General features: G+C 42.0%; 1 pseudogene; it reads left to right on the top strand.

Annotated features, from left to right (window-relative positions):
* Positions 1 to 14,392: 14,392 nt before the first annotated feature.
* Positions 14,393 to 15,252, top strand: LOC143400780 (trimeric intracellular cation channel type B pseudogene; annotated as a pseudogene).
* The last annotated feature ends 1,106 nt before the right edge of the window (positions 15,253 to 16,358 follow it).

Raw genomic sequence — 16,358 nt, 5'->3', positions numbered from 1 at the left:
GAAAAGATACAAGTAGCCCATGACCTGGTCAAACAACAATTAGCAGAGGGACGTATACAACCTTCTCTATCTCCCCATAATACTCCCATTTTTGTCATCAAAAAGAAATCTGGTAAATGGAGATTATTGCAAGATTTAAGAGCCATTAATAATGAGATGGTTATTATGGGACCTGCTCAATCAGGGATTCCTCAATTGTCTGCTTTGCCAAAAACCTGGCATATTTTAGCTATAGATATTAAAGATTGTTTTTTTTTCAATTCCAATTCATCCTGAGGATAGTCCATGTTTTGCATTTACTATCCCTGCACTAAATCATGAAGGTCCTGATCAGAGATATGAATGGGGATCCCTCAGGGGATGGCTAATATTCCAACTATGTGTCAAACATGTTGACAAAGCAATCCAGCCACTTAGAAATCAAAATCCTGAACTACAAATATTTCACTATATGGATGATATGTTATTGGCACATAAAGATAAAAACACATTGCTAGAATGTTATGCCACACTTACAAATTTATTAAAAAGTTATAATCTAGAGATAGCAATAGATAAAGTACAATTAAATCTTCCAATTAATTATTTATGAGTTCTGTTATCCTCAACCATGGTCCGTCCACCAAAAATTCAAATACGAGTAGCTCAACTCAAATCACTTAATGACTTTCAAAAGTTATTGGGAGACATAAATTGGATAAGGCCTTATCTAGGCATAACAACAGGAGAGCTAGGACCTTTATTTGATATCCTAAAAGGTCCATCAGATCCAAATTCACCCCGCATGTTAATGCCTGAAGCAAGAAAGGCATTAAAAATCATTGAAACATGTATGGAAAATATGCACTTGGATAGAATTGATATAAGTTCGCCTTTATTATTTATTGTACTACCAACAAAAATATTCCTACAGGAGTATTTTGGCAAGAAGGTCCATTATTGTGGATACATTTATCTTATTCTCCTAATACTATTCTTACTAGATATCCTGAGGCTTTAGGACAATTAATACTCCTTTATTCCTTTGAATAAAAGCAGCAAAGAGAGTTTGGAATTTCTCCCAATAAAATTATTACTCCATATACTATGGATCAAATTGATGAGTTAGCTAATGAGTTAAATACTTGGGCAATAATCATCTGTAAATCTAATGTTTCATTTGATAATCACTTACCATCTAATCCTTTGTTGTCTTTTTGGTCTAAACATCCTGTAGTTTTTCCAAAAATGACAAGAAAGACCCCTATCATGAATGCTCCAAATATATTCACTGATGGGACAAATAATGGTACAGCAGCAGTAGTTACCCCTGATCAAATTTTTACATTTTTAATACCCAAACAATCAGCTCAAAAGGTAGAGCTTAATGCAGTATTACAAGCTTTTATGATGTTTAAAGATTCTGTATTTAATTTATTTTCTGATAGTCAGTATGTAATTAATGCTATAGTATCCCTTGAAGATGCTGGTAGGATTTCCCCTTCTTCTACTGTTTTCTCTTTGTTTTCCACTATACAAAGTCTAATCTGGAACAGAATAGATCCATTCTTTATAGGACATATCAGGGCACATACAGGATTGCCTGGAGCCCTTAGTTTGGGCAATGAATTAGCAGATAAATCTACACATGACATACATATTTTCTCCACAATAGAAGAAGCTAAAAATTTTCATAAAAGGTTCCATGTCAATGCTAATACTTTACAAAAGTGTTTTAAAATAACTAAAGAACAAGCCAGACATATAATAAAACAATGTCAAAATTGTGTGACATTTTTACCACAAGTTAATCTTGGAGTCAATTCTAGAGGACTATACCTAACCATATTTGGCAGATGGATGTCACACACTTGCCAAAATTTGGAAAATTAAAATATTTGCATGTTACAGATTTTTGATGGGCTCCCTTCATGCTGGAGAAAAAACTAAAGATATTATAGCTCATTGCTTACAACATTTTGCCACTGTGGGCATTCCAAAACAGTTAAAAACAGATAATGGTCCTGCTTATGCTTCTACCTCTTTTAAACAATTTTGCTCATCATTTGGCATTACTCACATAACAGGAATTCCATACAATCCCCAGGGAGAAGGCATAGTTGAAAGAGCTCATCAAACTATTAAAATGTACTTATTAAAACAAAAGGAGGGAATTGGAAAGGGGTATATATCCCCCAAAGATAAACTTAAAATAACCCTTTTTACTCTTAACTTTTAAATTTGGATTCATCAGGGCTTAGTGCTGCAGAAAGACATTTGAATCCAAAAAATGTACATAAGCCTAAGGTATTTTGGAAGGATATTCTAACAGGCAATGGAAAGATCCTGACCCAGTGATTGTCTGGAGTCAGGGCTCTGTTTATATTTTTCCACAGGGAGAACAGCAGCCGATTTGGATTCCAGAGAGGTTAACTAAAACAATTTCTACAAACCAAAAAGAAGATGATTTGACTGAAATCCATAACAGCTGATATCCAGAACTCCAGCTTGGCTATTCTTACATCTGCGACAGTGATTAACCAGGATGCTTTTTTCAATATCTATTTTATTATTGCTTTTTCCCACATCATAAAGTTCTATTTTATTTTTGAGCTCATACAGACCTAGGTTAATGTTTTTCTGCTCAGTTTTATTTTTTGACTGTGGAGTTTTTAACATTACAATGGAGATTTCACCTAGATAAAGCTACAAGGCCTTTACTATTGTCTTATGTGTTGTATGTTACGTGTGCATACTTCTGTTTTGTGTTGTATGTCTGTATGTGCGTATGTCCATATATCATATATGAGGAGCGCTCATGAATAAATGGATCCAATTTTTTTTTATTATTCACGTGATTTTAATGGTTTAATTTAAATTGGGTAAACAGCTGTTGAAGATTGTTTTAATATGTGTACAAATAAGCAGGTTAACAGATCTGTTTGTTTACTTTCACCTTTCCTTTTCATTATATTTAATAATTCTGTTCAGGATAATGTAAATTGTTCTAAAAAATGTTTTCTTAGTACCTGTTGAAATGTTACATTTTTTTTTAACATCATTGTCAAAATTCCTATTTACATCCCAGTGCCGGTGAAGACAAAGATGAAACCAAATTACAACTTCTTCGATTATTATCACAACAAACTGTATAAACTGATACATCAATGAATAATAACTCAACAAGTAATGCTCAATCAATGAGTCGATTTATCTTGGGAGGAAATGGACATATTGATAGATTCCTCCACTTTGAACTGCTTACAGAACTTGCCTGGACTATGTATCACTTGTATGCACTGTGATCTATCTGTTGATGCAGCGAATTATGGTAATGCTGGCGTATCTTTGCTGATGTGTCACCAATGATGCAATATTTCCTAAGGATCCGTCAATTGATTTGGTGTCGTGGCATTTCTGTATCCTCCTCCCTTCTACTAGTGATGGTCTAATTTTGGGGGCCAACAGAGGTGAGCAAAGAACCTCACCCCCCCACTGGTGCATAGGCCTATCCACAAGTATGGCTATATGCTGGACCGGTAGTCAGTGACGGGTATGATCCAATTGCAGTGGTATCAACCTAAGACAGGAGGCTGACGCCTAAAGGTCAGTTTTCCAATGACGGGTAAGAACCATATATTGAATGGACAAACCTAACAGGCACGGTCCCTAACCACATTGCTTGTTGCTTAATTAAACAGAAGGGGGGAGATGCTAAGAGCCACAGCCAATTAATATGATGCATGGCATTTTTGATTGAAAGATGATGCCAGCTAGCCATTGAGATGATATGATTATGTTAAAAATTACATTCATATGGATATCAGACTCCTGCTGTTCACCTCGGTCTGCTGTGGAACTCCTGGAGAGTTCCCATTGGTTGGGAAAGTGCAGTAGGAGGGAATCCCGGGGGAGGAACTTGCTCTGGGGGTTCTGGGAGGAGACCAGGAGAACGCCACGTGTGTGGATCGGGAATCTTCCCGGGTGCGTATGGGGTATTGGCGGCTATTTCAAAAATAAAGTTTGTTCCTGTTTGAGTGGCTCGTGATCTTGTGCCCAGCCAGACCACGGCACAGGCAACCATTTTTGTCTACAGGAAATCAACATTAATACTCCTCCCTGGGGCTGGGGTTATAGCTCATTTGGTAGAGTGCTTGTCTTGCATGCATAAGGCCCTGGATTCAATCCCCAGTTCCCCATACACACACACACACACACACACACACACACACATACACACACATACACACAAATACTTCCTCTGTTTGTCCTACTGGAGAAGCCGAGGTAGAGAGAAAGAGCAAGCAGAAAGCTTATTTCCCTATTGGGGGAGTCACCTTAATTGTGTCCATGCTCTGAGGCAGTCTGCTCAGGCTTGAGAAGCCAAGAGACAGTGAAATCAGGTTAAGGACAAGAAACCACCTACTGCCCCCATGTCAGCAATACAGAAGGGGCAGAAAGAATAAGATTTGAGCTTCTGTTCACCCTCCACCCTGTCACTGTTCACCCATCACCTGAACTTTCTGTTTTCTTTTAATGTCCTCTCGGGCAAATTAATTATGGAGGAATCATTCTGACCATCCCTCACACCAAATTCACAGTAAAGTGAGCATCTTGAGGACAGAAAATAGCTCTGGATGGGGCTGAGGTTGTAGCTCAGTGGTAGAGCACTTGCCTGCTCAGTGGTAGAGCACTTGCCTTGCATGCGTAAAGCACTGGGTTTAATCCTCAGTATCACATAAAAATAAATATATTGAGTCCATCTACAACTATATATATGAATGAAAAGAAAATAGCTCAGGGAGGGAGGACAAGGGAAAGCCAAAGAGCACAGAACAAGTGGCCCAAAACACTGAACTCAAGGGACCATAACTCCAAGGACTAGACAGGAAAATCTCAGAAGCAGGGAAAAAAAAAACAGTAACTGCAGCTGCCTCACAAAGGGCTAGTGTCTCTCCCTAGATGGTCAAGGACAGCTGTTTTTCTACTCTCCCTATCACCTGCAAAGACACTCCAAGAGGAGGAGCCATGTGATGGGAATAGAAGGGAGCCACATCCTAGGTGACCCAGAGGACACAATCAGGGGAAAGCTCCTGAGGAGAGACTAGAGGAGCTGGACAGAGGACAGAAGATGACCAGCTGCACTGAAGACCCCCACACCTGCTCTACACAGGCCTCCCCAAGGCTGTGCAGGCTGGGCTCTGGCACTCCAGGCCTCATGGGTCTTTTTCCTGGTTTCTTCATGATGGCTGGAGAGTCTTGGGGAGAGGACATAGTCAGGAAGGGTCCAGAGACATCACCTCTCATGGGGTTCCACTCCAGTTTCTAAGCCTCCCATCCCCAGATCATAGATTTTTTTATGATTTAAATATGTGGTATCCCCAAAAAGATCATGTGTTAAACAATACTAAAACATTCAGAGGTAATATGACTGACTCTTAAAAATCTTGACATAATCAGTGCATTAATCCACTGATAGGAATTAACTGGGTGGTAACTGTGGGCAGGTGGAGTGTGGGTGGAGGAGGAAGGTACCTAGAGGTGAATATTTTTGTCCATGGTGAAGGGAAAGCTCACTTTGCTTCCTGTTGGCTATGTCCTAAGCTGTTTTTCTTCTCCACACCCTTCTTCCATTATGTTCTGCCTCATCCTAGGCCCAGAGCAATAGAGTCAGCCATCTATGGGCTGAAATCTCTGAAACCATGAGCTCCAGATAAACTTTTTCTGTTCTAAAATAATTCTTGTCAGGTCTTTGGGTCACAGCTGTGGAAAAACTGACTAAAACAGATGCTTTTACTGTGAGTTCCCCCAAGGCTATGATCCCCCAGATTGCAGATGTTTTTAATTTGCATCCCCCTGAGACCATGATAATCTAGCCCACACTAATAAGCCCACCATTTCCAACACAGACCCTGGTCAAGCCTGTGGAGCCTGAGAGAGGAGCAGAAGCCACAGCCCCACTGCTGCTCATTGCTCATCCTGCAGCCAGAAGATCTGCAGCTAGAACTTCAAGGGAATTCCCTATCCTGGCTTTTGGCAGGGCTAAGAGGAGTAGCTGGAGACATGGCTCCCATAACCCACACACAGACATCCATCCCCCTCTATTCCAGAAATCTGGTCACCTCCACTGCTCTCTGTGCAATAAGAGACATGAAGGATGCTACAGCCAAGACAGGCCCTGCAATCTCCAGCCAGTGACCACTTTTCTCACCTGAACCCTCTGTAGCTGATGTTGTTCTTCTCTCCTTGCACCAAAGGGAGCCAAATTAAGAAGAACACAGCCCTAACAACAGCAGCCAGAATGGTGTGGGTCATCGGCTCCAAAGCAGCAGTGCAGTCCCTGAAAGCAGGCTTGTTACACTTTGGGCACTGAAGCTCAAGGTTTCCCCCTCTTACCACCCTGGTCACTGACTCACCTTGCTGGGAACCTCTTCTGGTACTCCCAGGCTCACCACATGACACAGTGCCAGTAATGTGATTGCCACTGTGTCCAACGTGGCAGCTGCTCCTGTCCTTGGGGAATCCTGGTGGACACCCAGGTCTGGTAGGTCCCATTCCCATAGGACAGGATACTCCCACACTTCTGTGTGTCCTAGCTCAGGGGTTCCCCATCCTGAAGTCATGTCAGAGAGATATTCTGGGGATAGAAGCCCCAAGCCCAACAGGTCACGATGATGGTGTCTTCCAAGACCTCATCACAGGTTACAATCACTGTTGGGGACACTGGAGAAGAAAAAGCAGAAAAAGCAGAACAAGTCAGGGATGTTTTCAAACCTCTCTCCCCTCTAATAAAGGAAGAGGGAACAGGGCTAGTTCTCTCCACTCTTCTTCTATCTATGGCCAAAGTCCTCATTGACTCCTGACCTTCTACAAGTCTATTTTCAGTCTGGGGACTCAATCCTTTGACTGGCAGGAGGATTGGCCTTGGCTTGTGGCCTCACATTCTCTCTGCCAAATGTTGATGCTGAAGAAGGGTTGCAGGGGGTTCTGCTGGGTCATGGGTCCAAGAGGGAGCTCTACATGATAAACAGGCTGGTAGGTAGACAGGTAGGTGAGGATTCCACTCCTGCCTAAACCCCTGATGCCTAAGGTTCAGGTTGCTTCCTGCTCATGGCCCAGATAGCTCATTTGCTGCCAAACCCTCCTGTCTTTATTCAGAAGCTTATCAGAACAAAGAAATCAGACTACAACACACTCACAGGGAACACACGTGTCCCATAGTACAAAGGGTCCCCTGGAGCTTCGGGAATGGGGGGGTACCTGTAGTTTCATGAAGGTTATCCAGGAGTTCAGATATCTCCGGAGTCTTCCATAAACTGTTCCCTGCACATGGGCCCATTGAGCCTTGCTTTGAATGCCTTCTGCATCCCAGGAATTCTTGACTTTCATAGCCAAGATCTGAGCTGAGGATGGCTGTACCGTCCAGCGGCGTGTCTCTGGGAGATAGGAGAGGAAGGGCTCCCCATCATAGTAGAAATTCCAGACACCCCTGGTGCGGTTGTCTTCTCGGATTTTACAGCCCCAACTCTCCTGGAGGGAATGAGACCCTGTCCTGGCCCAGTAGTCACTTCTCCATCCCTTAGTTACTCTGCCTTCCCTGCCCAAGTATGAAACTTCAGCCCTCAGGGGACCCCTTCCTGGCTCCCCACAAAGTACTACTGTGCTGAGCTTCATGGAGAACACTGCTTGCCTCCCCAACCAAATGCAGTTCAAATAGATTAAAATGGACAGGAAAGTTGGGCTCTTCAGTCACAAGTCTCTTGCAGGAGGCCTGAGAAATTATAAGACACAAGCCAGGCCTCACCAAGGTCAGGCCAACTCATGTGTAAGCAGAGAGGAAAAATAAAATAAAAGAAAGAAAGAACTAGCTGATAGTGAAAGATCTATTTCCTGGTACCCAGACCCCCACCAAGAAAGGCACAGTAATCTTATTGGGCCAAAGAGTTCATGAAAAGCTTATGGAAACTGAGTTTCTTATTCAGGACTGGGTAGGAGGCTAGCTCTCTTAACCCAGAAGAGACATATAAACCCCTAGATAATAATCATTCTTGGGTATCCCACACTTGGGATTCCTCCTCTTTGGGAGCTCCACTTTCTTTCTATGATAGTAATATATTCTGTTACTTTGCTCTCACTCTTGTGTCTGAGGATTTCATTCTTCAAATTTGCAAAACAAAGAACCAATCCCATGATCTATGCTTCAATAAGGTACAGATCCATGCTCTCTGTTCTCATCCTTCATGGAGAAATCCTCATATCACCCTTGCCCCTGCCCACACTCACCTCCTTTCTCCTCTTTCAGGAAGTTGATATCTGCTAGGGTCACTCTAAGATTCTTGCCACTCTCTGCCAAGTCCTGGGTCTCTGTGTCCCAAGTCTCTGGTCCCAGGACTGTTTCTGCCCATAGTGCCCAGGGCACTATGCTGCCTCTCTCACTGTCATAGCTCAGGAAGGGCTGATCATCCAAGCGACCCTGATCAAAGAACTTTGAGAGCACAGATCCACCTTGACGTCTCACTGTGAGGTTGTAATGAAGACTGTGGGCTCCTGGGGAAGAAACAACAATGAATGACACTTCTTCCTGGAAATAATTGCAACATCCATGTTCAACTCAAAGCTTCTGCTCTCCTGACCACCCTGCAGATTCAGAAAATGCACATAGACAGCTGGACCTGGTGGTGCCCACCTGTAATCCCAGCGGCACAGGAGGCTGAGGCAGGAGGATCAGAAATTCAAAGTCAGTCTCAGCAATTTAGTGAGTCTTGGTCTCAACATAAAAAATAAAAAGGGCTGGGGATGTGGTTCAGTGGTAAAGCACTCCTGGGTTTAATCTCCAGTACCAAAAAGAAAAGAAAAAAAAGAAAAGAAAGAAAGAAAATGCACATGGACAAAAACCAAGAAGAAGAATTTCTTTTCTTTCTTTTGTTTTTTTTTTTTACTGCGGACACAACATCTTTTCTTGTATGTGGTGCTGAGGATCGAACCCGGGCCACATGCATGCGAGGTGAGCGCTACCGCTTGAGCCATATCCCCAGCCCCAAGAATTTCTAATATAACAAAAATAGGACACTAGAGAGGAAGGGGAGAAAAGTGAGGGGTGAAGAGAGGGGAAATGGAGATGGGCAGGCATGTAGGCCAGGGCTCAAGGCAGGGACACAGGCTCCCTAAGAGTACATGTGGGAATCCAGGGCAGAGGCTGGCCTTCAGGGGAAAGGCAGGAGTAGGAGAGCAAGAGGTGCAGAGCAGAGCTTGCCAGAGGCCAGCGAGGGCCCAGGAGGAACCCAGCAAGGAAGGACTCATGGCCAGAGGGGCTGCGGAGCACAGGTAGTTGCATGGGAGATGAGAGGAGATTCTGCCTCTGTGCAGGCCCCTCATGGACAAGGTAGAGCTAGAGGGGCCAGAGGGGCAGGAGTTAGTAACCAGAAAGGAGTTTAGAGTAGGAATGTTACGCTACAGAGAAGTGAAAGGTAGACTGAGTCTAAAAGCAAGAGTGGCATAATGGGGAAGCAGGTAGGGAGGTAACTGGTCCCATTATCATCCCCTGAGGAAGGCAGGCAGCAGTGTTCCCAAAGAACCCTGATATTTTTTTCAACAAAGGGGGCTGGGAAAACTAAATTGTCACAGGCAAACAAAGGAAGTTGGACCTTCTACTAAAACCATACAAAAATATTAACTCAGGGCTGGGATGTAGCTCAGTAGTAGAGTGTTTGCCTCACATGCACAAAGACAAAGTCCTGGGTTTCATATCCAGCACTGAAAAAGGAAAAAAGAAAGGCCAAAAGCCAAGCATGGTGGCACACATCTGTGATTCTAATTATTTGGGAAGCTGAGGTAAGAGGGTCACAAGTTTGAGGGGAGCCTCAGCAATTAATTTAGTTAGACCCTGTCTCAAAATATAAAATAAAAAAAGGACTGGAGATATAGCTCAATGGTAAAGAGACCTGGTTTCTATCCCCAGTACCACCACCACCACCACCATCAGCGCGCACACACACACACACACACACACACACACACACACACATAAAGAAAGAAAAAATTTAATGCAATGTGACTCTAAAACCTAAACTTAAAAACTAAAACTAAAAATTCTTAGAAGAAAACATTGGGAATAGTCTCCATGACTTAGAGTTTGATCATGCTTTCATAGATAGAAAAATGCACAAACTACAAACAAAAAAAAAATTTGATAAATTGAACTCACCAAAATTAAATATGTCTGTACACAAAGAGGACTCATGTCCAGGTGCAGTGGCACACACCTGTAATCTCAGTGGCTCTCGAGACTGAGACAGGAGGATAGCAACTTCAAAGCCAGCTTTAGCAAAAGTGAGGCCTAAGCAACTCAATGAGATCCTGTCTCTAAATAAAATACAAAGTAGGGCTGGGGATGTGGCTCAGTGATTGACCAGTCCTGAGTTCAATCCCCGGTACCCCCCAAAAAAACAAGACCCACGAAAAAATGTTCTATTGGGCATGGCTGTAATCCCAGCTACTTGGGAGGCTGAGGCAGGAGGATTGCAGGTTGGACATAAGCCTCAGCAATTTAGTGAGACCCTGTCTCAAAATAAAATTTAAAAAAGCATTGAGGATATAACTCACAAGTAGTATCCCTGGGTTCAACCTCCAGCACCATACTCACACAAAAAGCACCCCCCATGCAAATGGTAACCCCTGAAATGGGAAAAACTGTTGGCAAGTCACGTGTCTAATGAGAAAATAATGTCCAGAATATACAAAGATCTGGGGGTGTAGCTTGGTGGTAGAGTGTGTGCTTATCAAGCACAAGACCCCAGGTTCAATTCCCAACACAAACAAACAACAACAACAAAATCCCAGGAGGAAGCTGCTGCTGAGAGAGGCGTTACTAGAAGAATACCAGGACTAACTCAGTGGTGAAAACAAGGATTGGGATATGTGGTGTCGAGAACAAAAGCCCTTGAGGTCAAGCAATGAAAAGAGGAGAAAAAAGGTCAAGGAGCAGAGGATCAGGAAACTTTTTTCTGGGATGGGTGGGGAGGGTAGATGGGAGGACAAGAGAGATAAGTGGACAGAGCAAGGATAGGCATGGGGTACAGGTGACTCTGAGAGAAGTTGGGTGGTGGTGACAACAAGGGGGTGCCCTGGATGAAGGCAGATGAGGGTGGCTGTTGTGATTGTAAGGGTCCCACAAGAGGGGGCTTGTGACAGATACAAGTTGTTGAGGGTCCAAAGCAGATAGGCAGGGGTTGGGAACAGAGAAAGTTCCCACAGTGGAGAGATGCAGAGGGACAGACACCGTCCAGCACCTGCAGGCTGCAGTGTGGAGGGCTCTCAAGGGTGACATTTAGGCCATTGAGAGCGAGGGCCAAGAGCAGATGCCAGCACTGGAGGGGGAAGGAGGGTGCCATGCTGACAACAGCAGGGAGGTCACGGTGCGCTGCACTGTGCCAGTGGCTGTCAGCATTAGGGCCCCTGCAATGTGGATGAAGAGAAGACTGACTGGAGCCCAAGCTCCATCAGAAACTTAGGGCCATTTGGCTGGGAGTGCAGCTCAATGGTAGAGTGCTTTCCTAGCATGTATGAGGCCCTGGGTTCCATCCAGCACCACAAAAGGAAAAGAAGGGGGGAAAAAGGGAAGGAAAGAATTATCACAATTTCAATGTTATTCCACACAGAAAAAAATTCAAAAGTCCTAAAATTCATATGAAACCACAAAAGACCCCAAATAAGCAAAGTAATCTTCACCAAAAAGAACAAAGCTGGCTGGGTGCGGTGGCACTTGCCTGTAATCCCAGTGGCTGAGGAAGCTGTGGCAGGAGGATCATGAGTTCAAAGCCAGCCTCAGCAATTTAGCAAGGCTCTAAGCAACCTAGCGAGACCCTGTCTCAAAAAGGACTGAGAATGTGGCTCAGTGGTTGAGTGCCCCTGGGTTCAATCCCCAATACCAAAAAAGAAAAAGAACAAAACTGGAGGTGTCACAATACCAGATTTCAAAATAGATTACAAATCAGCCAGGCATGGTGGCACATGCCCATAATCACAGTGGCTCAGGAGGCTGAAGCAGGAGAATCACAAGTTCAAAGCCAGTCTCAGTAACTTCTCCAGGCCCTAAGTGGGCCCTTAGTGAGGCCCTATCTGAAAATAAAAATAAAATTAGAAGGGTTAGGGATGTTGCTCAGTAGCTAAGCACCTCTGGGTTCAATCCCAGTACAAAAAAAAAAAAAAAAAGACATACAAGTGACCAACAGATATATGAATAAATGCAAATGCAAACTAAAACAAGATACCACTGCACATCTATTAGATTGGTTATTGTCAAAATATGAAAAAATAATAAGTGTTAGCAAGAATGGGGAGAAAAAAGATCACTATTGGTGATGTAATTTAGTAAGTCATTTTGGAAAACAGTACAGGAGGTTCTTCAAAAAGCTAAAAACAGCTGGCAGAGTGGCACACACCGGTAATTTCACAGATTTGAGAGGCTAAGGCAGGAGAATTGCAATTTCAAGGCCAGCCTGGGCAACTTAGGGAGACCTTGTCTCAAAATAAAAAATAAATAAATTAGTAAAAATTTTAAAAGGAGAGGAAGGTAGGAATGTCATTCAGAGGTTGTGTACCCCTGGTTTTAATCCTCAGTACCCACACTCCACACACAAATCTAAAAACATAATTACTATATGATCCAGCAATCCCACTACTCCTACTACTCCATGTATACCCAAAGGAATTAAGATCAGCATTCATTGCAGCATTATTCACAATATTCAAAACATGGAAACAATCTAAGTGTCCATCAATAGATGAAAAGATTTTGAAACTTTGGCATTAACCAAGCATGATGGTAGGTACCTCTAACCCCAGCTATGTAGGAGGCTGAAACAATAATAATAATAATGAACAATAATAAATGCTGGAGAAGATGTGGAGAAAGTACAACACTGTTGGTAGGATTGTAAATTGGTACACTACTATGGAAATTAGAAAAGAGGTTCCTTAAGAGACTAGGAATAAACCACCACCCAGTTGTACCACTCCTCAGTATTAAGTCTAAAAAAATTAAAATCATCATACAACAGTGATACACGCACACTCATGTTTATAGCAGCATGATTCAAACTAGCCAAAGTATGGTACCAACCTAGATTTCCATCAATGACTGAAAAAAGAGAATATGGAATGTATAAAGGATGGAGTTTGACTTAGCCATAAGGGAGAATGAAAATTTCCATTTTCATGAAAATGGATGGAACTTGACAACATTATATTAAGTGAAATAAGCCAGAGTTAGAAAGTCAAGCATCACATGATTTCTCTCTTTGTGGAAGCTAGAGAGGAAAAAACAAAGAAAGGAAGGGAGGGTCTCATGAAAATCAATGGAAGATCAGTAGAGGAAAGGAACCAGGGGAGGGAGGAGGAGATGGAAAGGGGAAATCCTGGGGAATGACATTAGACAATTACATTGTTATATTGTGTACACATTTGAATATATAACAACAAATTCCACCATTATGTACAACTATCGTGCACCAATAAAAAATATAGAAAACAAAAAATTAACAAGGAGCCAGGCCCTATGGTGCAGGCCTGCTACCTGGAGGCTGAGGTAGGAGCATTCCTTTGAGCCAAGACATGGAAGAATCCTGTTTCAAGCTGGTCTACTACTATGCTCCTCTGCTTTGGTGGAGGAATTTTATCCTGTGTACTGCTTCCAGAGCTTCCACTGAGATTTCTTGCAAACCAGCCTGGAAAACATAGTAGACCCACCTCCAAAACAAAACAAAACAAAAACAAAAGAATGACATTCTGTGGCAAATACAAAGAATACTAGTCAGTTTGAAGAACCACAACAAAAAGGTAATTAAGGCTGAGGATGAAGCTCCTCAGGGATAGAGGGATTGCCCAGCAGACACAAGACCCTGAGATCAACCCCTAGTATATTTACATATAAAAGCCCCCATAAAAGAGGAAATTGTGTCATTTGTGACAATATAGATAAACCTAGAGGAGACAATGCTCTCACAAATGATCTCACTTATATGTGGAGATGGAGGCAGGCAGGAGGGGTGCTGGTTAGCACAGGTTGAGAGTAGAGAGAAGAGGGGAGACACTGGTCAAGGGGTACAAAGTTTCAATTAGATAGGAAGAATTACATCTGTGCCATACTATAGCACATCAAGATGACCACAGTGAATAATAATGTAGTGTATGTTGCAAAATAGCTTAAAGAGGATTTTAAATGATCCAGTCACAGGAAATGATAAATGTTTGACCTGAAAGATATGCTAATTATTCTGATTTCACCATTATAAAATGTATACATGTATCAAAACATCACACTGTGTCCTATAAATCTATACAACTATGTGTTAAGGAAAAGAAAATAAAACTAGAGGCCAGCTGGCAAGGCCCAGTCTCAGGGGTAGGTACAGCCATGGACTCTCCATGGGAGGAGCTGGCACTGACCTTCTCCTGCAAGTCCATGTTCCCCTTTTTTGACCCACTATCTGGTGTCTGTGTTGGCCATGAAGCATCAGCTGGTAGGAGTGGAAGGAGCATGGTAGAATTCTGTTTCAAGCTGGTCTACTGCTTTGCTCCCTGATTTGGTGGAGGAATTTTAACATGTGTACTGCTTGAAGAGCCTCCACTGAGGTTTCTTGCAAACTACATTAATATTTTACTGGCATCTTCAATCTGGTATATTACATATATTTTTGCACATGGGACCTAAATTCCCAGGACTATTCATTCTTATCTGCTCAACTTCTGGTTGTGGGGATGAAGGAAGTGACCAGAACTTGGAAAATAGAAGGTGGAGTCACACATGCTAATAGCTATTACAAAAATGGCTGGCCAGTCATGATAGCTATTGGATGGGCTCAAGGTGCAGCTGGTATCACTATCATGAATTTTGAACAGTTGGTAAAGGAATTTGGAAACCAGAGATGATGAATGGCGAAAGATGTCCTATCCTTCCAAGGAACCTTGCTGGGGTCCCTTCACATTTCAGCACACCAAGCATCCGACCACATCAAAGCATAATCTTATGTTCCTTTATACCATCTTTCTTGTGGCCACAAAGATAACTGTCATGGTTACACAGTTTTCTTCTATGACTCTTAGTCCTTTTGAATATATGTTGACTTGGCTGCTCTTTGGCAGCAACAGTTTTCATTGTATGAAAAGAAATGTGAAACAAAATCATCTTCTAATGGCAATAGTACATTGGTCTTAAAACCTATGACTGATTGTTCAGATAATGTTAAAAGAAAATATACTAAGAACACTGAGTAAATTTACTTGAGCTTTAGAAGGCAAAAAAAAATTATTTTCTACCTTTCAGATTGTGATAAATATTTCTATGCAAATAATGTGAAATTACGATTATATATAAGGAATGGAGGTGACAAAAAGAAATAAATTCTATATTAGGGTGACTACCACTTTCTTGATTTTAATTCTTGAATGTCATGAGTATATCTTGTGAATTTGTTTCTGATATAAAGTATCTCTTGTGATTACTTAAATATTTTACATTGATAAAAGAAATTATCAATATTTTAAAGATTGGATATTTTCATACATTTAAAAATATGAATCTATTTGAGCTTTAGTTCAGCAGAATTAAACTTTTGTTTTACATTGCCATCATAATTCTTAGGTATGGAAAATTAATTGATTAAAAAATTAAAATTGCTATTTAATTTTGAGCACTGAAGACTGTAAACTTTTCCTAAAATAAAATATAAAATACTTTATATTTTAAGTAAAAATAAATTGCTAGTTTATATTTGCTATGTAAACATTGTAATTTTGCCCACATTAAATGGAAAGTGTCGGTAAAGATGGCGCCTGGAGCACTTCTCTTCTGGAAGCTCAGGTCCATGAGGCACTGAATGTTGTGGGAACTGTCACCTCCAATCCCTGTGAATGGTGCAAACTTTGAATGGTGCACCTCCAATTCCTGAAGTGGTGCCAACTCTCATCCAATAAAGAAGTAACATCTCACTTGCCCTGCTCCTCCTCACCTTCTGTTAAGCCCATAAATATTAACATCCTGTTCATGTTTGTTCTCTTACTCTCATTCTCCTCCTCTCCCCCTCTCTCTCTCCTCTCTTACTCTCCCCCTCTCCTCCTCTCTCTTACTCTCTCTTACCTCTTACTCCCCCTCCTCTCTCTCCCCTCCTCCTCTCTTCTCTCTCTCTCTCTCTCTCTCTCTCTCTCTCTCTCTCTCTCTCTGGACTCCCTTCTCTTCTGAGAGTGGCCACTATGGTCCTGCTAATAAAATCTTGTCTGGGACAGGTAAATGGTTGTTTTGGCTTGTTGAGTTTACAGAGCTTTTCCATCGTCCTTTACAGAAAGTACCTGAAATTTAACTTAATTTTATCTTTAGTAGTATT

This window comes from Callospermophilus lateralis, chromosome 6 (assembly GCF_048772815.1).
Source record: "Callospermophilus lateralis isolate mCalLat2 chromosome 6, mCalLat2.hap1, whole genome shotgun sequence".
NCBI classification, from domain to species: domain Eukaryota; kingdom Metazoa; phylum Chordata; class Mammalia; order Rodentia; family Sciuridae; genus Callospermophilus; species Callospermophilus lateralis.
This window is presented reverse-complemented; position numbering and strand designations above follow the sequence as displayed.